General features: G+C 47.4%; 1 protein-coding gene across 4 annotated transcripts in view; it reads left to right on the top strand.

Moving 5' to 3' along the window:
- Positions 1-22,951, top strand: part of STAG1 (STAG1 cohesin complex component) — a 2,120,576-nt gene that overhangs the window by 276,513 nt on the left and 1,821,112 nt on the right. For 2 of the 4 annotated variants that reach the window (XM_069618021.1, XM_069618022.1), the window contains exon 2: positions 15,607-15,677. The exons of the other annotated variants lie outside the window; for them this stretch is intronic. The gene's annotated coding sequence lies outside the window, so the exon portion shown is untranslated. The remainder of the gene's footprint in view (positions 1-15,606; positions 15,678-22,951) is intronic. 4 annotated transcript variants of the gene reach the window in all.

Raw genomic sequence — 22,951 nt, 5'->3', positions numbered from 1 at the left:
AGGAGTTACTATACCAGGAGACTTGCTACCAACCTCCCAGGTAGTTTTAGGTGGGATACTGTTAGGGCAGTGTCCCCCTGCAGAGAATGGAGTATCGGTTATACCGAGAAAAGGGCTAGATGTGGTCGAGCCTGAAATCCAGGAATGGAGCTGGGCAACTAGTTTGGGGAGTTAGATGGAGGGACGGGGAGGGACAAAATTTGGGGTTCGGAGGGGGAAGAGAGAGTCTACGAATGCAACAGTCAGAACAGCAGGGAGGAGGGGGAGGAGGGGGAAGAGAGGGAGTAGGTTATGGTTAAGATGGGAGACCTAAAAATAGTGACATGGATTGTGAGAGGGCTGAATAGTTACATTAACCGGAACCAAATTATGATGGATTTGAGAAGGTAGAAAATTGATATAACTTTATTGCAAGCAACTCATTTGACCATGGAGAAACTGGATTTGCTGAAAAGGAAGTGGAAGGGGACCACGGTGGGGGCTTCCAATTCGTTGTACATCAGGGGGGTCCTTACGTGGATAGCACCTCATGACCCTTTCAAACTGTTACAGCAGGAGATTGAGTCTGATGGGAGGATGGTTATGGTGAAGTGGCTGGTGGGCAACAGGGAGGTAAATATTATTTATGCCCCGAACAGCGACACTGCGCTGTACTTTTGAGGGTTGTATGCCAAGATTAGTCTCTACATGGGTGATAGGGTTATAGTGGGAGGTGATTTTAATTGTACACTGGATCCCAAATTGGACAGGTCAGATGATAAACGATCTAAACCGAACCCAGTGGAAAAGGCTATGGCTTCTCTTGTCCAAAACTTTGGCCTGGTGGAGACATGGAGAAGGTTCAATTTGCAATGCTGGGGATACTCCCATTATTCAGCCCCACATAAATTGTACACCAGAATAGATTATATATTTGTGACTGGTACTTTAATAGAGGAAATACAAGAGGTAGAGTACAAGGCGGCGGTCCTATCGGACCATGCCCCGTTGGTGTTAATGTGGCGGATTTCGCCACCCAGGTCGTGGATACCAACTTGGAAGCTTAGAGCAGAGGCGTTAAAGGCACCATATTTAGAGAAGATATGAGGAAGGCCATTCAGGGATATTTTGAGATGAATACTGGGTGTCAAGTCGGCTGGCACACTATGGGAAGCATTTTAAGGTGGCAACGAGAGGGGAAGCAATCTCGAAGTCTAAGGGACTACGATGGGGCATAGTGGAGGAACTGCAAGCTACGGAGAGGGAGATTGAGGAGAGAATGCAAGAGGAGGGGTATCCTGGGAGAATGCTGAAATCATATGCCAACTACAGGAGAAATGTAAGGTCCAATGGGAACGGTTGTGCAACCTAACTACCAAAGATATGTAGAGGCAACACGCAAAAGGGGACAAACTGGGTAAATTATTGGCCTGGCTGTGTAAAAGTGAGGTACCGAAGCAGGTGATCTAGGAAATAGTGTGGTAGAAGCCATGCAAGAGGGTGTGAACGACTGATTCCACTATTTATCAGAAATTATACGCAGAAAAGGTAGAGGAAGAAGGTATAGATATCCACGAGGCACTAGAGATCGATCTACCTAAACTTGAAGGCAGACAGAAAAAGGTTAGATGCGCCTCGCACAATAGAAGAACTGGAACATGTAATCTGGAACTTGCCCACTTGTAAAGCCCCTGGGGTGACAGCCTCCTGAGCGAATTTTATAAAACCTATATGGCTGAGCTACTTCCGCTGTTGCTGGCCATGCTGAATGAGGTGTTAGATACAGGTAGATTCCTGGCGTCCCTTAGGGAAGTGGTCATAATCCCTCTCCTTAAACCAGGCAAACCAAGCATTGATTGCTGGTTTTATAGAACGCTATTGATGTTGAATCAGGATAGTAAGATCCTTACTGTGGTGATGGCCAACTGAATGAAGCCAGTGAACAATGCCCTGATGCATCATGATCAAATGGGTGATGTTCCCCAAAGGCGTATCTCTGATAATCTGCGGAGACTACATTACATAGTTGACCAGACGAAGGGGAGCTCTCAGGAATTGGCGATAGGATCACTTGGTGCAGTTAAGGCTTTTGATTCAGTCAAATGGCCATGGTTATTGGTGGTTTTGGAGAAATATGGGATGGGGCCTGGGTACTTGAACAAATTATACAGCGAGCCGATCGCTAGAGTCAGAACGGGATTGGTCATTTCAGAGGGTGGACTCTTGGTAGAGGCACCAGACATGGGTGCCCTTGGTCCCCGATGTTATTTATCTTCGCGTTGGAACCCCTTACGGTATAACTGAAGAACCATTTCAGAGAGTTGGGCATTGAGACTGCGGAGAGACAGCATTTAATATCCCTGTATGCAGACGACATGCTGTTGTATGTGCAACACCCAGAGGAAAACTTAAAGTATATTCTTGAAGTGTTCGAACGGTATGCGATACTTTCAGGTATAGCGGTGAACCCCCAGAAGTCTGGAATGTTTCCCCTTGGTAGGTATGTGGGAGTGCCTCACCAGAAATTGCTAGTGCTACAGATCAACTGGGCTGTGGACACTTCAATACCTTGGAGTGGACGTATATCACAACGTTGAGGATGAGCACATGAAAAATACCGTTAAGGTGGTTGAAGGCATGAAACGGAGTTTAGATTACTCCTACGCCCCGTCCCCTTTCCTCCATACTTACGGGACATCCCTCCGTCCTGTGGAACGGGACCGGAGCGCTTTGTAAAAGCATCCCAAATGTTCAAACAAAACAATAGTCCTTTCTCTCATTCTACGCGGGGCCCAGCATGCAGCCGTAGCCCCACCCATCTTGGCTCTGCCCCGGGTATTGCCCATCAGTCCTTTTCTCCGCTTGTTCGGGACTGGACAAGCTTACATCCTCGGAAGATCGCCCCTTTTTTTCCTCTTCTCGGGCTCTCGCTAGCGATCGTGTACTAGTAGGTCTATGCCATTTAAACTAGACTTTCCAGATTGTGTCAACGACGCTACGCGAGGGCGGATCCCCATCCTTTGTCTAGAGTGTTTGGTCCGGATCACCGTTGGGACTCCTGTTTTTATTGCGACTCCCTTTTCGGTGTGGGCACTTCAACGTCAGTGGGAGGTATTTCGACGTACTCCTCCTTCGCATTTTCAGGTGTTTATCGACGAAAAGAAGAAACACCCGGTAAGTTCTTTACTTTTCAGAGCATCCCGGTTGGGAGATACATTTCCGGGCTCTTCCCGAGCCGGGAGGAGCGTTGATCGCTCTGTCACAGGGGATTGCCCCGAGGTGCCTTCTGGGTCTAATAATTGTATCAGAGTTTTCTCCGAGGGTCTCCGTGAGGGGCCTGTGGATACCGGAGCACGCTCCGAGGCCCCTCCTGTGGGGGCTGCCTGTAGACCGGGTTCTACAGAGTCGTGGGGGACCGGAGCTCGCTCTGAGGCCTTGTTATCGGCTTCCCTTAAAAGTACTGGGATGCGCCCCGAGGCCTCGGCTGGGCTTGGTGTTACCTAACAGATGTTCGAGACCCATGCTAGTAAGGCTGTTACCGGACCTGGCTCTGAGATCCCTCGTACAGAGGCTAAAGTGACCAACATTTGTGAGAGGCCGGCCAAGGCCTTCTCGGTGAAAGTTGTTCCTCACAGTTCCCGCTCTTGTGGCGACGCCAGAACTGTTGAGGGGGCAAGGAGTGAAGTTTCTCCTTTATCGGCAGTGCTAAGGTCCTTCCTGTAGAAGCTAGTTTGGCCGTTGGTATGTCTCAAACATTCCAGGCATAGTACCGGTTCGGCCGAGGTTCCTTATGTAAAGGCTAAAATTAAGACCCCTAACCCAACGACTGGGACCCCTGCCTCACTTCCACACATGGTGCAGTTCCCCTCAGATGATGGCAAAATGGCGGCCGTTCACGCCACGACCACGGCAGGCTTTTTGGGCACTCTCCCTACAACTACGCCATTGGCCTCAGGTATTGGAGTCGGTTCCGCGGGTGAACATAAAATTCCTTGTACGCATCTGTTTCGTCCAGTTTACGATTGGAACGCCCGGATGCCCCTTCCACACAATGTCTCGGTGCCTGTGGGTTCGGCACCTTAGATTTTTTTTTGTGGACAATTCGGGGGCTGGGCCTGTATGGCAACCCTCCCCTCTGCTTCCCTGGAATTATCCTCCTCATGAGAGGCCTTCTCCGGCAGTTCTAAAACAGTCTCCGGAGGATGCCTTTTTCTGCAAATTTCAGACGCTCGTGCGTACTGACCCATGAGGTTTTCAAGGGTCTTTTCAGAGATATGCCCTCTGCGCCTCCGGCTCCACCCGTTCTGCCGGCACCGCGCTTGCCTACGGTGCCTCCACCGACCCATCCGCCCTTGCCCCCATTTTCTTCCGTGGAGAAGACAGTGCCTGACATGGTTCAGCAGGATCCTGACATGTCGGATGATGTGCAGGGCGAGCAGGGCAGCAAAGACATGATGTGCCTATTGGATGTTCCAGTGCCCGAGGCACCCGCTCCGCAGGAGGGTGTGCTTTCGGGGGCATTCACCGTGTCTCCTTCGCAGCGTACCGGCCTGTTCTTGCAGAAGGGCGTTTTGGCCGAGGTCCGCAGGGTCTGAGAAAAGCCAAACTCTGGACTTTTTGTCAATAAGAAAATTGACGCACGTTACAGGCTGCACTCTTCGGAAGAGGTGTCATCTTGTCCACCTCACCCCCCGCCTCCCCCCCCTCCTCCGCAGTGGTGGCCGCGGCCACTTTGCACTCCAGGCCTGCAGCGTCCTCTTCTACGACGACGACTCAGGTTCTGGGGAAAGAGGATAAACTCCTGGACTCCCTTGGGAGGAAGATTTTCGCTAACTCGGCCTTGCAGCTCCGGCAGGCCAACGCGGAACTGGTGTTAGCAGTGGCCAACATGAAGATGTGGAAAGGTCTGTCAGAGTTTGAGGCGTTTATTCCGGTCGAAAAGCTGGAAGACTTTAAGGCAGGTTTATCTGATGCCTGAGTCTTGCCCCAGGATCTGCTCGGGGGCCTTATGCTGGGTGTTGGCAACGCTCAACAGGCGTGGTTGCATGCCACCAAGTTCTCGAAGGAGGTACAGGACAAGGTGTTGGACCTGCCGTTTGACGGTAAGGAGATTTTTCATTGCACAGCAGATGTGGAGCTCACCAAAATGAAGGACAGCACCCAGACAGCCAAGTCCTTGTCAGTTCTGGTTAAAACCCCTTTCAGGTCCCAGAGGCCACTGTTGCAGAGCCGGCCCTCCTCTGGTTTCAGGGGATTCCTAGCCCGGAAATCTCGCAGTGATATACTCCTTCGGGTAATAACCGCCGGAGGCAGCAACGGACTTGGTTTTTCTCCCGCTACTCGGCCTCCTCAGGTTTAGGTGGTAACATCACTGAAAAGCCTGCCAAATGAGGGTTTTACTCGCTCGCACGAGACCCCGGTGGGAGGATGCATTGCGTCTCATTGGGAGGCGTGGCAGACCATCACCGAGGACAGGTGGGTCTTGTCCGTCGCTCGGGTGGGCTTTCGCTTACCCCCTAGCCCACCCTTCAACCCTCCTTTCCAGCAGTTGGGATCGCCCTCCCTAAAAGCCGAGGTGCAGAAATTGCAGGACCTCCGAGCTGTGGAACCCGTTCCTTTTGGGGAGCGAGGGGAGGGCTTCACTCCCGGCTGTTTACGGTGCCCAAACCCAACTAAGTTGGCCTGCGCACCATCCTAGACCTTTCCCAGTTCAATCTTTTCCTACCCCAAGAGAAATTCAAGATAATCACGCCCGGCCAGATAGGTCTTCTCTGCAGATGGGCGATTGGCTTAGCTTGGTGGAACTTCAGGATGCTTGCATGCATATCCTGATCTGGGGTCCACACAGGAGATATCTCCCTTTCTCTGTGGGATAGGAGCATTTCCAGTTTTGAGCACTTCCTTTTGGCCATAGTTCGGCACTGCGTGTCTTTACGAAGATGTCAGTGATCGCAGCCTATCTTCCTCTGCAGGGTATCAATGTATATCCGTATTTAGAAGACTGGCTCTTGCGCAACCCTAGTCCGCTGCCTGCAATCTTCAGTCTCTCCTCCAGCTTCGGTTCCACCTCTGGCTGTCGGTGAACTGGCGGAAATCTTCCATGACAGTCTCTCAGGACTTGATCTTCCTGGGTTTTTGCTGGAACACGATCGACTGCAGAGTGCACCTGACCGGGGACAGAATGGCGGATCTGTTGGCCACGTGTCAGATGTTTGCGCAGTCGGAGAGCATGTCGGTCTGGTGGTTCCAGAGGCTTATGGGCCTCATGGCCTCGTGCGTTTTGGTACTTCCTCTTGCTCGCCTCAAGATGAGGCGGACTCAGATGGCTCTTCAGAGTTCTTGGCTTCAGGCTGTAGATCCGGACTCTAACAAGTTGATAACGATTCCAGCTTCCATGAGAGCGGACCTGGACTGGTGGTCGTCTCTCAGCAACCTGTCGGTGGGAGCAGGGTTTCAGGACCCAGCCTGGATGGTAACGGTCACAACGGACTCCTCTCTTCTGGGGTGGGGTGCGATGTTGGATGATCTTCAGGTCTCGGATCTTTGTTCGCCTCAGGACAAGCTCCTTCACATAAATCTGCCGATCTTCATGCGCTCAAGGCGTTCAGACCGATCATAGCCAACAAAGTGGTCTGGATTCGCATGGACAATGCAGTGTCGATGTTTTACATCAACAAGCAAGGGAGCACTAAGTCTCCTCAGCTCGTGGAGCTGTCTATCCAGATTTGGGAGTGGGCGGTTCAGCATGGTGTTTGGCTACTTACAGTACACATTCTGGGCCAGCTGTCTCGGCAGATGCCCTCAGTTGGCGGACGATAGTCTGCTACGAGTGGGAACTGAAGGCGGAGGTCCTCTCATGGATTTTCCTGCGCTGGGGCACTCCGGAAGTGGAACTCTTCGGTATGGCGGGAAACAAGCTTCCTCTGTTTGCCTCCAGAAACGGACTGGGAGCCTCCTCTCTGGGGGATGCTCTCGAGATTCCATGGCACAACATGAGGGCTTATGCCTTCCCGTCTATGGTTCATCGGACGATTGGCAAATTAAAGAGCTTGGTGAACTGTTCTCTCCTACTCATAGCCCCGTGGTGGCCGGCCAGGTTTTGGTTCTCAGAACCTCTACACCTGTCAGTGTATCCACCGATCAGGTTACCGGTGACCCCCCGAACTTTTCGCCAAGGGGATTAACAACTATTGCACCCCTCCTCACAATCACTCAGCTTGGCGGCGTGGTGCCTGGGTTCAGGTCTTTAGAACATCTTGGCTTGTCCGCGGATAACATGCGCATTATCCAGGCAGCCAGAAAACCTTCGACTAGGTCCCAGTACAAAAGCAAATGGCTTAGGTTCTGGAGGGAAGCGGCGTGTAGGGGCGATGAAGAATATGACGCGCTAACAGCCTGCATACTGTTGGTTGCATCCTTAACGAGCCACTGTCCTGATGATGGGAATTCTCCAGCTGCCTAGAAAATGAAAGGGTGGTGAATGGCACAGAACAAGCTGGGTGAAGTTGTGTTTGGGGAGACTCGGGAGGAATGGGGGGGGGGGTAGGGGCATTTTGGGAACTGGTTCATGCACCATGTTAAGGTGCACTGTATGTTTGTTGTAAAAATCAATAAAATGTTAACAAATAAAACAAATCGGGATATCTGGGTAGCCTTCGAGGATCCCCTTCAGGGGCGAAGCATACAGAGATTCCCCACCCAGGGGCTAAAAATACCAGGGTAGTTCCTGATGTTTCCCACTCAGGGGCTAAACTTATCTGGTAGCCCTCAAGGTTCCCCAGAAAGGGGCTAAAAGTACAGGGTTAATTCCTGAGGATCCCCAAATAGGGGCTGAAAAGAAAACTAGCAGGACTGAGTCCCCATTCTGTGGGTCTTGACACCGGGCATCGGCTTGAGGTTCCCCACAAAGGGGCTAAACTTCATAACTGTTCTGCTGGGAGAGTGAAGAAGTCAGGCAAAAGTCCAAGGTCTTCGAATACCAGCTCTGCTGATGTTCCCTCTGAGGGCTAAAATCCATTCCATGACTCCTAAAAATCCTGGTGGTCAATGGCTTCAGATAGGCCCATGCACAGTTTTCTTCAGGGTGTAACAAAATGGCAGCTTAGCCTGCTCAGTTGGAGGGGTCCGTTTTGTCAGCCCTGTCCAAATCTGCCAGCATAACAAGTTCGTCAGGAGGACTCTGCATAGTGACTGGGCCTAAATTTTCGCTTCCCAAGCTTGATAAACGCAATCCTTTCTGCCCGGCAATTGACTGGAGTACAAGATGCCAGTTTCCTCTATTGGACCTTCTACATTATGTTGATTCAGTCAGGGGTGGGGTATCTTGGCAGCCAATTTCAGCTGAGTTCTGGAGGTATGGCCTGTTGTATCAGCCGCTGCCTATGCTCTAGCTTGGGGTGTCCTGGAAGGATGTTTTCTTCTGCAAATTTCAAACCTTCATGCACTCGGACCCAAAGGTGTATTTTAGAGATCTCTTGAGGGATTTGTGTCCTTCGCCTCTAGAGCCTCAACCCGCTCCACCACAACCTCCTGTGCTTCCAGCAGGGCCCCCTCCTTCAATGCCTCCCCTGCCTTGGGTGCACAAACTCCTGTTGTGCAGCCTTCAGGACTGAGTGACCGATCGACCATGTGTTTCAGAACAGCCTTAAGTTCCTGCCAAAAAGGATGAGTGGCAGATGAGCGAAGACAGAGGACCCGCCCTTTTTTGTCAGGACGTTCCATGACACAGTGCTGGATTTGATGGCGGTAGACATTCCATCTCGAACCCCGTGTTTTGCAGGAGGGAGCTCTCGGAAGGCTGTAAAATTTGGGAGAAACCCCATACAGGGCATCACATTAACGGGAAAATGGATGCTTGTTACAAAGACCAATCATCTGAAGACATTACTTTGGTTTCCTGTCTGCTTCCTTCGTCTACAGTAGTGGCAGTAGCTATGCTTCAGCAAAACCTTCCTCTTCCTCCACAGTCGCGTTGCAGGTCTAAAGAGGACCAGATCCTAGATAGTATTGGAAAGAACATTTTTGCCAATGCGAGTTGATGCTTGCTGCAGCTAACCTCTAATTATGGAGGGATTGGCCACATTTCAGGACTGTATTTCTCAGAACATGCTAAAGGACTTCAAAGAATGCCAGGGTGTTTGCCTCAGGACATGTTGGAGGCAGCAGCCCATCATGTTGATATTTCAGCTTGGGACCTCATGATTGGGGTGGTTGATTCCCGCCAGGCGTTGCTCCATGCTACCAAATTTTCAAGGGAGACCCAAGAAAATATGCTTGACCTTTGCTTCAAGGGCAAATAACTTTTCCACTCCTCCATAGATGAATAGCTAAAACAAAAGCTAGTACGCTAACAGCTAAGTTTTTATCAGTTTTAGCAAAACCTGCTCCTTCCAAACTGTCAAATCCTCAGAAATCTGACTCTTGATCAATGTCTTTTTCTGGGTTTCAGAAATGAAAAAATCGCACTAACAAGATTGTTCCTGCAGTGGGCCTAGATGCAAGCAACAGACAAGGTGGTCGGTTTTTATCCTGGTCCTCAGCCTCCGTATGCTACAGGTGCTCTTGCGATAAGTCTGCAAAATTGTTTTTCATCAGTCACGCAAGTCTCCAGTGAGGGGGGGATTTCTTATCTGAAGGCATGGAGGACCATTAACGACGACCAGTGGGTTTTGTCGGTTGCCCATGCGTGCTTTCGGCTACCACTCCTAGATACCCCACCTTCTCATCCTCCTTTACAACAAACCGGATCTCCCCCCGAACCGGGCAGAGGTGCAGAAGCTCCTGGACCTTAAGGCGGGAGAGCATGTCCCTCCATCGGAGCAAGGGGAGGGGTTTTATTCCCGTCTGTTCAGTGCCCAAACCTACCAGGCTGGCCTGCGGACTATTCTAGGCCTGTCCAATTTCAACATTTACCCTCTAGAAATTCAAGATGATCACGCCCAACCAGATCCTCCCTCTTAAAGGACGATTGGCTCTGTGTGGTGGATCTCCAAGATGCTTACATGCATATTTCAATATGGCATCAAAACCGCAAGTGCCTTCGTTTTTCAGTAGGAACTGAACTTTTTTAGTATCGAGTCCTCCCCTTTGATCTCAGTTCAACCCCATGTGTCTTTACGAAAATGATGGCAGTGATTGCAGCATTCCTCAGTCTCCAAGGAGTCTACGTCTATCAATATTTAGACTGGCTAACTTCGGAGTCACTGTCCGCAGACTGCAGCAAACAATATTCACTTCCTTCTCCAACTGCTGTTCTAACTTGGACTCTGTGACCTGGCAAAAGTCATCTGTTTCTCAGGAACTGATTTTCTTAGCTTTTTGCTGGATACCATCCAAGCCAGAATTTTTCATACCGAGGACATGATTATAGATTTGAGAATGGGCGGTGCAGAACAATATCTGGCTGTAGGCAGTACACATTCTGGGTTGGGACAATATTGCGGTGGATTCTCTCAGCAGTCAGTCTGTGGCAGACCATGAGTAGAAGATGAACGAGAGGATTCGTCTCCACCTGTTTTCACAGTGGGGCACTCCTGACAGTTGACCTGCTTGCGACGTCAGCCAACAAGAAGCTTCTCCGCTATGCTTCCATGTAGGCACTCTGTCCTCTTTCCTTGGGGATGTGCTTCAGATTTTGTGGGACAACTTGCTGGCGTATGCCTTCCCTCCGCTGCCCTTGATTCATCGGATGCTTTTTAAACTCAGGAGTGCCTGCAATTGCACTCTAGTCATAGCTCCTTGGTGGCCAGCCAGGTTCTGGTTCTCAGAACTTCAACATCTGTCTGTGCGCAATACGAGCAGGTTGCCACAGATTCCCAATCTTCTGCAACAGAACAGTCAGCCAGTGTGGCATCCCTCCCCACAATCCTTCAGCTTAGTGGCATGGTTCCAGACTTCAAATCCCTAGCGCAGTTTAGTCTCCCATAAAACAATATGCATATAATTCAGGCGGCACGCACGCCTTCAACACAAGCTCAAAACCAAAACGGATGGCTTTGATTCCATCACTGGTGCCTTGCCAAACAGCTTGACACTCGTCAAGCTTCTATTGACTTGGGTCTAGCTGTTCAGATCTGGTGGCCACATGCATCCATTTTGTCGTTCAGAACTTATTTGTCTGCCATTTACCTTAGCGCGCACAATTGTTTTACTCGGACTAATCCAGTCATATAGAGACATTTCACTGGGTTTCTTCACCTTTTCCCTCCGTTCACTCCACCGCAGGTAAATGATATCTCAACGTTGTCCTCACCTCATTGTCCCGAACCCTTTGATCTACTGGCAACTACAGAGCTCCTTTCTTACCTGGAATGTGGCTTTCTTAATAGCTGTTACATCGGCCAGAAGAAAACTTGAATTACAAGCCCCTTCTATCGTGCATCTTTTTTTGCCTTTTCATAAAGGATAGTGATGCACCCGGCAGAAAGAATCATCCATAATTTAGATGTCGGTGGGCACTGCAGTTTTACCTGCAAAGAACAAACCACTTAAGAGGCTTTTCGTTTCTTTTGGGAATCCGAAAGGAACCCCAGCCTCCAAAGCTTCCATTTCTCGCTGGATTGCTTTGTGTAGTTCGGAAGCTTATTCGGTACAAGGCCTTCAAGCTCCAAAGGGCATCCACGCACATTTGATGCGACAGAAAGCTGCAACTTTTGCTTTCCTAAAATGTTCCTTGGGAGACTATTGCCAAGGCAGCCCCATGGGCTTCACCTTAGTTTTTTTTTGTAAGCATTATTGTCTTGGTCCCAGTTCCCAGGCTGGGTCCGTAGGAGTATGACTGTTACTCAACGTACTGACTACTTCTAGTCCATAGTCCCCTTTCGTCCATATGCCCGCCTTCCCCTCTAAAATGTTTCCTCTTTGCTGAATTGTCCTTTGACGATAGAAAAGAACTGAAGGTCGACGCAGGGCTCGGGAAGGCAGGGGCTACAGCCAAGCATGGTGGCCCTGCGTACAAATGAAAGGACAATATTTTTGCTTCAAGAAGTGGTCCTGTCCGGAAGGATGGAATGTCCCAAAAGTATGGAGGAAAGGAGACTATGGACTAAAGGAGTAAGAGTCACTGCATTGAGTAACTTTATTTCTTTGCACCTAGTTATTAATGTACATTAAAAGATGCATGTTCGCTTCTTCTGATCAGGAAGTGTCTTCCAAATCATACTCTGTGCCCTACTGGTCCCAACACATCCATGGAGCTGTCTGTGTGGGTGAAAGCGTTTGTGCATTTCCTATTTTTCGTTGGAGTATTTTTACTCCACATTTAAATTTTTGGGAGTATTTGCCCATTTCTAGTGAGTAAAAATGGCTGATTAACTCATTATCTGTAGCGGTAGTGTGATTGTAGTAAACTAATTTTGGGAACCATCCCAGATGAAGAGGCCATCTACAAAATGTAAACACAATATGATTCAAATATTAGTCATACTCGCCATGCCTTGGTTTCTTCCTATGTAAAGATTATATGTTGGGGCTACATATGAGCCCCTTGCTGTACCTTGCTTTTGTCCATAAATTTGATTTTGAAATAATTGATTCACACACACTTAACATGTCATGCAATAAAATTTTGATTATAGCTCACTAATCTCGTATTTAAAGAATTATCACAAGCCTATATACCAGCTGTATGGTTGGTGCTAGTATGCAATGATACTACATCTAGAGAAACCAACGTGAAGGTATGTTCCCAAGCAAAACATACACAGGACTAAAGGCTGTAGGAAAGTATCAAGATACTTGTAGCGTCTAATAAGAACCCAATAGAATATTCAATTGGTCTACCAGGGAGATGCTTTTATGCACCTTAGGTAGCAGATATATGTAGGAGTAACTGGATACGCTCGCCTCAAAAAAATATCCAATAGACCTGAACCATAGCAATTGTCTAAGTTAAAATCCTATAAATCTTTGGTACTACTGACTCATCGACTATTTCAATGGTTTTTTAATTCGTATTTTTTGTATGAAAAACTCATCGGAATATATAGGGGGTTGGGAAAGTGTATATAAGGGTTGGAGGTCGGGATTAGTTGAACAATACGGGATGGAGGGGGTGTGGGAAGAAGAACCACCCCAAAAATTACAATCAATTTTGATGAGTGTTTTTCGTTACAAAATACTTGTTAAAAACCCATCATAATTACGACTGTCGATGAAATGACATAGAACTAAATCTTTGACTTTTAACATACTTTCATCAACCAAATCATAACGTGCAGTGTCCTTCAGTTGTCTACCTCTGCCACATATTGGGATCTTTTCCAAATCGCCACTCCACCATCCTTTTCAGTGGGTCGAATAATACTGCAGTTATTTATGTATTGTTTACTACTCACCTGACTCATGTGTGATGAAACACAGTTGCAACAGCACTGGGAAGTAACTTGTGAGCCAGTCTGTGGTGACACTTTTTGGTGAACTATGATGGTTTGTACATATAGTCTGTGAAGTACATGCTGCAGATGCAGAATACATTGCTTGTCACGACGTGCAAGGCATCTTTGGCTCTGCTGTCAATCTCGGATACTGGAAATCCACAATCTACCAAGCATGTTTGGATCAACATCTACTTGGAGGGGTGGGTGGGAATGTGCATAACTGTACCAGGAGTCTTATGGCTATTAATTGGGGCACCCGAAAACAATAAATGAAGGATATGTTTGATTTTACTGCAACAACATTGGCCGCAACGGAAATGACTGAAGGATAAATGTCTGTATATACGATTTGATCTCATGGATTGCAGTGCTATTAAAAATGGATGTTCATGAATGTGGCAGAATGGAAATTTGTATATAAAAAAAAAATATATAGGATAGATTAAATAAACAGAAGTCCTTCTCGGAGAAAACCTGATTAAGGAAGTGACTATGCTATGGAACGTTATCACGCAATGCACGTATAACAGACTCTTCCTATGAGAAAAGGGTTGCACTGACAAAACGTCCGGTAACAGTCATTTCTAAAAGTGAAAGGTAGAGCTGACATATTCCATTTCATAGGTGAATTGTGACAGGCGAGCCACAGAACCTCTAGATATCCGTTTGATTTTAAAAAGGAATCTACTCTCCCGAGTTAAGATTTGTATGGGTTGATGGAAAGAATGACCATTTACAGATGGGGTCTGTTTTAAGAGAATAACTGGCAGATTTTATTTGTATCGGAGAGTTGAAAACCGAAAAGGAAATTTATATATTAAAGGGGAAAACAGCTGAAACACAGTGGATATATTTACAATTTGAGAAGAATGAGAAGTGAAAAGTAATGGTTGAAATGTGTAGAGTATAACCAGACTAGAGGACGAGCTAGCACAACAGGGGAGTATTTGGATTAGACTAGAGCATAATCATGAACCCAATATAGCAAAATTAGAAGTGAAAGAAAAGATGCATCATTTGAAAAGAAAAGCATGAACAGAAGCAGGTACGAGTGGAGAAAAGGAAAGGCAAATGCTAGAACTACCACCACATATGGCCGGTTAGATACCTTGCTGTAAATTGCTGAAAGGAAAAGTAAAGTATCAAAGAAATAAAGAAAACAAGGTACCAAAAATTCCCATAAATGTTGGAGAAATTAGAGATTAAAGGTAACATTTCAAGGTGAAATATATGTATTTTGATAGTGAGACTGAAGAAAACATTTATGCAACAGAGCAAGGTGTCGAGACTAGCATGGAGTAAGAACTGGATGTTGGATGAAACATTCAAGTGTGGTCCCAAGCCGTTCAAACAGCTAAACAATGTACATGGTGAGGTAGATACAGAATTCTTCCCATTGATAAACCTATTAATGAGTGAAAAAAATAAACTTTTTGGGAAATATTCACGAACCCGAAACATGCAATACAACACAAACTTGCAGCATGGACTTTGAACAGGCTGCAATAAAGGCGATAAACCATGTTTTACCTACATATGAAATACAGGGGTGTTATTTCCATTATTCACAAGCATTGTGGCGTAACTTGCAAAAGAAATATATCGTGGACGGCGAATTCAAACATCACATAAGAAATCTGTGCTCACTAGCATTCACTCGCAGGGAACATGTAGTTACAGCATACGTAACAATTGTAAACAGTAGTTACTATTGACAAAACGAGAAGGAAATTACCAATTTTCGAAACTATTAAAAGGAAACACGGCTTGGACCACAAACACGTTTTCATTGTAAGGTTCCAAAAATTTAAATTGAACTGTGGAATCGTTACAACGCAATATTAACTGGCTCACCCAAGACGAACAAGTTGGAGTGGTGGCATAATGGACTGAAAGTAGCAATGAGCCACTCAAAGCCCCCTCTAGAAGTTCTTAAGTGTACTACAAAGGGAGCAGGGAATGAATGCAGTAGAGTTCTATAATTCAGCAAATAAGTGGGAAGAATTTACATTCAACAGCAAAAAGTTTACTAAACGTTAGAAAGCTAAAATAATTTGCTGAAAATGTGATTCCCTTAGTTTAAGTGATTACTTGATGAGCATGTTCAGTGTGAAGTTGGTAACATAAGAAATATTAAAAACATTGCCATGTATATATTTATTGGAGACAAAACATATAACATGGAGCACATTTGCAATTAACGATGAATTTTTTAGTAAATTAATAAAAATTGTTTTTCATAATTTAACAGATTTATGGAATGGAAGTCAGTTGTTGAATTGTCAAAGTGACTAAATAAGGACCATTCTCTGGCATTTGACGGTAAGTCTCTACAATTATAATTACATGTGAATACATTGAAAATAAAATAAAGAATGGAAAAATAACGAAAAGAATATAACTTAATGTAGACTTCATGGCTGTACAAATCCAGTGTAAATAGGCAATCCTAAAGAATCCAGTAAAGTCCAAGAAACCTTAACTGATCCCAAAGAAATTGTCAAAATTCCAGTATAGTAGCAAAACAAATCCACATATATCCCCAAAAATTAACCACAAAGCATAAAAGTCCACCGACACAAATCCATGAAACGCCCAAAAATCCTAAAAGAATGATCCATTGGCATCTAAAAAACTGAAATATTTAAAATTCGTTGAAGTCCAGGAACACACATCTATGATACGCCCAAAAATCCCCCAAAATAATCCATTGGCATCTGAAAAAGAAAAATATTGAAAATCCACGCAAGTCCTCCAGCACAACCGATCGTATCCAAATGAACTGAAGAAAATAGCAGATAAGAACTTTTTACGCCACAATAAAGATTGCCCATGCTAACAGCTCAGGAAGTTTCATTCTATTAAAGACAAGGAGGCAAGCATTATGCTTTTCTTTCTTTAATACTGCCATAATAGCATTTCAAAAAACATGACTTTTTAAACTTTAGCATTTGTGCTTTTCTGTCACAACAAAGAAATAGCCAAACTGAGGTTTTTAAAGTCCAACTATAGTGTCCATTTCTTCAAAATGACCATAAAACTAAAACTCCCATGAAACCTATGGGGTGTTGTAGTCCTGACCCTAACTCCTGCTCCAATCAGTTCATAGGTCAGTCTATAAAAACCTTGCTCCCCAGGTTGTTTCCTTTCTTTTGCGATCCAACTCCGGTAACGAACTCAACAGTCTTATGAACAATCAACTCAGTTTCCAATCTAACTGTGCCCAGTGTCCATGAACTGTAACTGTTTGCAATTCTTGGGCGAATATAACTTGACTCCGCTCTGAAGACTCAGTGCTCGTGATCAGGCTGTTTTCTGGTCGTCTCCTAGGGGAAAACGGAGAATCAATCATGAGGGTGGGTATCACGACCAGTTGAACATCTTAAATAAATCTCACATCAGTTCAACAGTTGTGTACACTTCGGGTGGGGTATAATGCTCGCCTCCTTGTCTTTAATAGAATGAAGACTTCCTGAGTTGTTAGCGTGGGCAATCTTTATTCTATGACAAGACAGGAGGCTCGCATTATGCTTATTCAAAGCTCGCTACCACTCTATCAGGTATATCGGATACAGGTTTAAAATAACATGTCTTAAAGGTCGATTCAGATGACCAACCTGCTGCTTTCATTATATCTTGGAGTGGCACTCCGGCGGAGAAAGCTCTAGAAGCCATTGCGCCCCTCGCAGAATGTGCAACAAACTGGGATAAGTCAATTCCTATCCACTGCATGACCTCGCGCACCCATCTAGCTATTGTCGCTGTCGCAACTGCATGATGAGGCTTCCTACGCGCTATTAGCAGCTGTGTAACACCTAGCGGTCTGTACTGCGCTGTGACGGTCTCGTAATCTTTGATACATTGTGCTACACAACTTTTTGTTTCCCGTAAAATAGGGGTATGAGATCACGTGAATCTGATTTCGTTCGCTTGGTTATTGTAAAGGCTACTCCTTCGGGATAGAATATTTTCCTATCTAATTCTAATGCCTTAACGTCCGATACTCTTCGGCATGCTGTAAGACACAATAACATTGCAAGCTTGCATGACAGCTGGGATCGGGATAAACTACCGTTGTCTGGCCATTCCAGGAAAAGTCGGAAGACCTCTTTAACATCCCACAGGGTTGTGTATCTCGGTTCTGGGGCTTTTTCAACTTCATACCGCTCAGGAGTCGCAGCACCGTGGGGTGTTTGCCAATGGCGTTACCCTCTACCTGATCATGCCCTGCTGATATCGCGGACCGTAATACTCCTATTCTAAAGGCGTTGCCTTCCTGAACTCTCATTGCTAAGAAGTTTAGCAGTTGCAATACAGGGGCAGAAACGGGATCCACACTCTGTTCTGCACACCAGTGCACCCAACTGTTCCATGCGGCGTTATAGCTCTTAATGGTGGAAGGCGCCCATGAATCTCTGATGCAGTCTGCAGCGAGTTGCGAAATGCCAGGCAATTCCCATTTTCTCGTGAAACCCTGCAGGCCATCAGTCGTAGAGTGCCCGCTAAAATCAGCGGATGCGCTCTCCCGATCGGGTCGAGTAGAAGGTCCGGCTGGTGCGGAACTATCCTCGGAAAATCCGTAGAAAGTTCCATCGCTACTGGAAACCACGGCTGAGATTTCCAGATAGGGAGCACCACTATTGGGTCTGCTTGCTCTCTGCGAACCTTCGCTAGAGTCCCCGTGATCATAAAACGGATGGAAGGCATAATGAAGCGCTCCTTTCCATGATTGGAGAAACGAGTCTGTGGAAGTTGCACCCGGGTCCATCCTCCAACTGAAATATGTCTCTGTCTGAGCGTTCAGTCTGGATGCAAACAGATCTATGTGTACTGGACCCCAAAGGTCTGTTAACGTTCTGAACACCCTGGGATGCAGTCTCCAATCGCTGGAATCCACCAGATATCGTGAGTTCCAGTCCGCTACTTCGTTCAGATTCCCTGGTAGGTATTCTGCTGTAACTGTTATCTGATTCTGCAGGCAATAATGCCAGAAATCTTTTGCTAACTCTGCTAGCATCCGGGATCTCGTTCCTCCCAGTTTGTTTATGTAACGCACTGCTGAGATGTTCATCTTCAGCAGCACGCAGCATTGCACTTTGTCCGTCGTAAAGGCACGTACTGCGAACGATCCCGCTTGTAGTTCGAGACAGTTTGTGTAGTTGTAACTCTTGTTCTGACCATTTTCCTCCTGTCTCTACGTTTTCGCATCTCGCCCTCCATCCGGATCTGCTTGCGTCTGACTCTATAATGATGTCTGGAATGTCTCCGAAAATTGCTCTGCCATTCCAGGCTTCCATGTTGAGGAGCCACCACTGAAGCTCCGAAAGCGCTTCCTGATCCAGGGTTATCAGCTGGTGATAAGAGTCCTCCCTGTAGATGCTTTATTTTGAGCCTCTGTAATGCTCGATAATGTAGTGGGGCTGGAAAAATTGCTTGAATCGCGGCTACTGGGAGGCCTACTACTCTTGCCAGAGCTCGAAGAGAGATCATCTCCTTTGCTATCAGTACTCTGATCTTTCTTTATCGCTCTTACTTTGTGGTGTGGAAGTTCGAGTGTAGCTTTGATTGTGTCTATGTTGAACCCTAGGAACTCTATATTTTGCACAGGTACCAGCTGGGATTTGTCCAAGTTCACTAACAAGCTGTCATGATGCCTGCTCCCGAGGAGCCAGATCAGGCCCAGCGTCCCCGGAAGCAGACTTCATACTCACCAAGCAGGACCCAGCAAACCCCTATAGGGGCTCTTTGGACCTTGTCCTGACGCCTTTGGCGCCAGGTTCATAAAAGGCATCTGTCCTGGCGCCATAGGCGCCAGGCTCATCATGGCAGAACATATGGTAATGCTTGGGTGAACTCACCTGAGGCAGACCATGCTGTCTGAAGCTCCAAGCCAACTAAGGCTGGGGAGGAACTCTTTTCTTACTCGGGTTGGGCCAGTGGAAGAACACTCACCTGAAGCTCTTCCAAGGCTATTTAAACCACGCCCGGATGGCCACACGTGCTTCGCTTTATTCTGCATCTGCAGCAGGACGCTCACCGAGTCGGCTCCTGCATCCTGGCTCCTGCCACGCCCGCCAGCACCTGGAACACCTGCAAGGAGAGAAAGGCAAGCATTAGGACATTACCTACCTTCATCCTGCATCCGGATTCTTCACTCAGTCGATCCTGCAAAAGAAAGTCAAGGGTTAGAAACGCATCTCATCGCTCGGTGCAGCACCGCTTCCACTTACCTTCACGAGGCGCTGTCTAGCTCTTCAGCGGTCATAGGCGTCATTGGCCGCATCCCAGCACCTACGGAAAAGAAAGACAATAGTTAGAAGCGCTCCGCTTCTCACGCTGCCGCGCCGCTTCCACTTACCTTCACGTGGCGCCGGCAACCTTTTCAGCGCCCATAGGCGACATTGGTCGCATTCAAGACCTACGGAGAAAGAGGACAAAAGGTGAGCAACAAACTAATTGCAAAAGGGCAGATTACTCACCTTAAGTCTTACCAGAATTTTGTTGGGACCTCAGTTCCCTTTTCGGGTCGGAGCAGCTTTTCTGGCTTTTCCGTACCCCAGCCCCCATGGGGAAATAAGACACACTCATTAAGGTGTCGGAGCAAACCACTACGGCACACCATCATTAAAAGTACTCACCTGAGCTTACCTCTGCAAATCCATACCTCCACACGGATTCCTCACCTAGTCCCTGAAAATTAAACAAAGGCCAAGGGACAAATAAGACTTGATCTTTTGAACTATATACTTACGGCAGCATTTGGTAAAAGGCAAGCAGACATCGAACCCTCGCCAAATCCGAGATCCAGTGAAGTAACTGGAAATCTACGCGCCCCTGCGTCAGTAGCAGGATGGAGAGCTCATCCATACAAAAATTAAGGTGAGAGTCTGCGGAAGGCACAGCTAGGGTTCGAGGAGGGTGAGAAAGGGCAAAAGGGGGAATCTCACACACAATCTAGCAGACAGTTAACACCCTTTTCCCATCTACAGAAGGATTATTCTACGGGCCAGACAGACTAGGTTTGGGAGTCCAGTCCAGTCCATCTTCCAAGCACTACGCTTTACCGTGGAAGAAGTTGTAGCAGTCCAGAAAGGGTCGGCGCCTTCGTGGGAATCAGGTGAGCGTTACAGAAGCCCAGAGATGACAAGAGCGTGAATATCCATTGCACGTTCTTGGATAGCGAGGTTTTGTCTGTCCCTAGGACTAGAAGGTCATCCAGGTAGACGATAATGCGAATTCCTCTTTCCCGAATAGCCGCTGCTATGGGCCTCATGATTTTGGTGAAGGCCCAAGGCGCTGATGCTAGGCTGAGCGGGAGACATGTGAACTGCCAAATTTCCCCGCACCAGCGGAACCGTAGATATCTCCGATGCTTCTGGGCTATCGGAATCGTGAGGTAAGCGTCTTTGAGATCTAATCTCGCTAACCAGTCTCCTGTTCGGAGGAGGTCTCGAAGTAAATGGATGCCCTCCATCTTGAAATGGTTGTAAACAACCCATTCGTTCAAACTTTTAAAATTTATCACCGGATGTGTTTTGTCCCCTCGGTGAACAAGAAACATTGCTGAGGAATCCTGGTCCTCCCTGCGTATCTTTTTCTATTGCATTCTTGTCTACTAGGCTGGCCAACGCTCTGTGTAACAACTCTTCTTCTCCCCGGGACACCTGGATGGGACAGGGTTCTGAGCTCTGTATGGGATCCTGTATGAATTCTAGCTGTAATACCGCTACTGCCTGTAATACCCATGCATCGCGCGATAACGCCTGCAATGCGCTCATAAATTGAAGGTTTCTCCCTCCTACTTTAACGCTTATTACACTCACCTCCTGAGGCATTGGGTTGTCTGTGGGAGCCTCTTCCTCTACGACCTCTGGGGAACCTGGCTCTGGACGGGAAGAAGGTGTCCTGTTGCTTCCCTTCCCAGTATTGGGCGCGCGGCCCTTGGGGTCTATGGGAATAAGTGAAGCGACCGGACGTACGACCCCTGTAACGTCCGGTCCTGGAAAAAATTCATCCAGGGAAGATCTTCTTGATTGCGCTTTGCGTCCTTTCCAGCGCTGAATACGTGCCTACAAATTGCAACATTTCCTTCACAAAGGCTTCGCCAAACAATAGTTAGCGTTGCCCATGAGACAGACAGCCCTTTGCGCCCAGTTAGCCAGAGCCGAAGCGTCTACTGGTGTTCCCGTGTCCTTGGCTTTTTCTGCCAGGTCCATTATTTTTGCTAAGGGGCCTGCAATGTCAAGAAGCTTATCTTGGCATCCTCGCCAGGCCCGGTCTATTCCTTTTCGGATTTCTCGCGCTGTTTTCGTCACGAAAGTGACCATCTTGGAGTCCAGCTCCGGTGTCTCCGCCGGTTTGAATGGCAACTCTGGTCGAGGGCATTCTGACCGCATCCTGGACCTTACCTCCCTGTCCAGAGGTTTCCTAATATGCTGCGCCATATAGGCTGCTACTCTGGGCGACGGGACCCAATCTGAAGATTTTGGGTGTCTGATCGCATCTGGGTCAAACATATCGGTAGTACTGTCCATCTCTTGTGGATCAATATCCTCCTCTGCATGTTGCGCGGAGTCAACGTCGTCTCCACCTTCGTCATCTGGCATATAGCCTTCATCGTTGTCCCCTGGATTGTTCACCCCTGGGGTAGCGGGTCTGTCCTGGCTTTGCTTTTTCTTTTCCAGGAAGGCTCTTTTTAGCCTAGCGACAGGGTCGTCTGCTCTTTGGGGAGCCTCATCCTCCCTATCAAGATTGCTCGGGGGGGGGGTCAAAATATGTTTCGTTTTCCGAGCTGCTTTCCGCCCCTTATGTTCAATCCCTTCAGAGGGATGTCTGGCTGACAGCTGATCAACTGATTCTTCTGCTTTCCTCTTATTGGCAAGCTGAGCTTGCTGTTCTTGAATCATGGCTTCTAGTACTTCAAGCCTCTGCGCAATAGGCTGCATACCTTGCGATACCGCTCTGCGCAATAGGCTGCACACCTTGCAATACCGCTTTTGATAATGAATCCCCCAATACCATCTTAAAACTCTGAGAGATCAACGTCCTGTTGGTACGGGCTCTCTCCCCACTCTTCCTCAGACCACTCCGGAGAGGTGGAAGGTGGAGCACCGGGGCTGTTGGATTGTGCCATCTCTAGTGTTGGTAATACCAACTGCTGGGCTGTCAGCAGGGAACAAATGCAACTAGGCCCCTGTTCCACAGAGATGTGTATTGCAGGGTTGTGCAGAGCTGCTTCAACAAAGCATAAAAAGGTATCAGAACTTCTTGCTATAGCTGTCCCCTAAATAGCGCTCCGGTGAAATATGAGTTTTTTATTTATTTTTTTTTATTTTTATTTTTTTTAATAGCCGGTATTGGGTCGTTGTTTCCTCACTGCTCGCTGCGAACGCAATGAAATCACTTGCGCGCGAACGAGGAAAGGCCCCGAGGGTAAGGCGGGAGACTGTTCTTCCTCCCGCTTCCCCTGGGTCCTACCGCCCGACTTATTCGTCGGCACGGTTTTGTCACTTGGAGCGGGGTCGGGTGCCTGAGGCGAGCGCGTTTGCTCGCGGCGCCGGCCCCGCCTCCTCGGAACCTGAACAATGCAACGCCGC

The sequence above is a fragment of the Ambystoma mexicanum genome, chromosome 10 (assembly GCF_040938575.1).
Source record: "Ambystoma mexicanum isolate Mex_15411 chromosome 10, UKY_AmexF1_1, whole genome shotgun sequence".
Classification (NCBI taxonomy): domain Eukaryota; kingdom Metazoa; phylum Chordata; class Amphibia; order Caudata; family Ambystomatidae; genus Ambystoma; species Ambystoma mexicanum.
The sequence above is the reverse complement of the archived record's forward strand: the minus strand, read 5'-3'. Positions and strand labels throughout refer to the sequence as shown.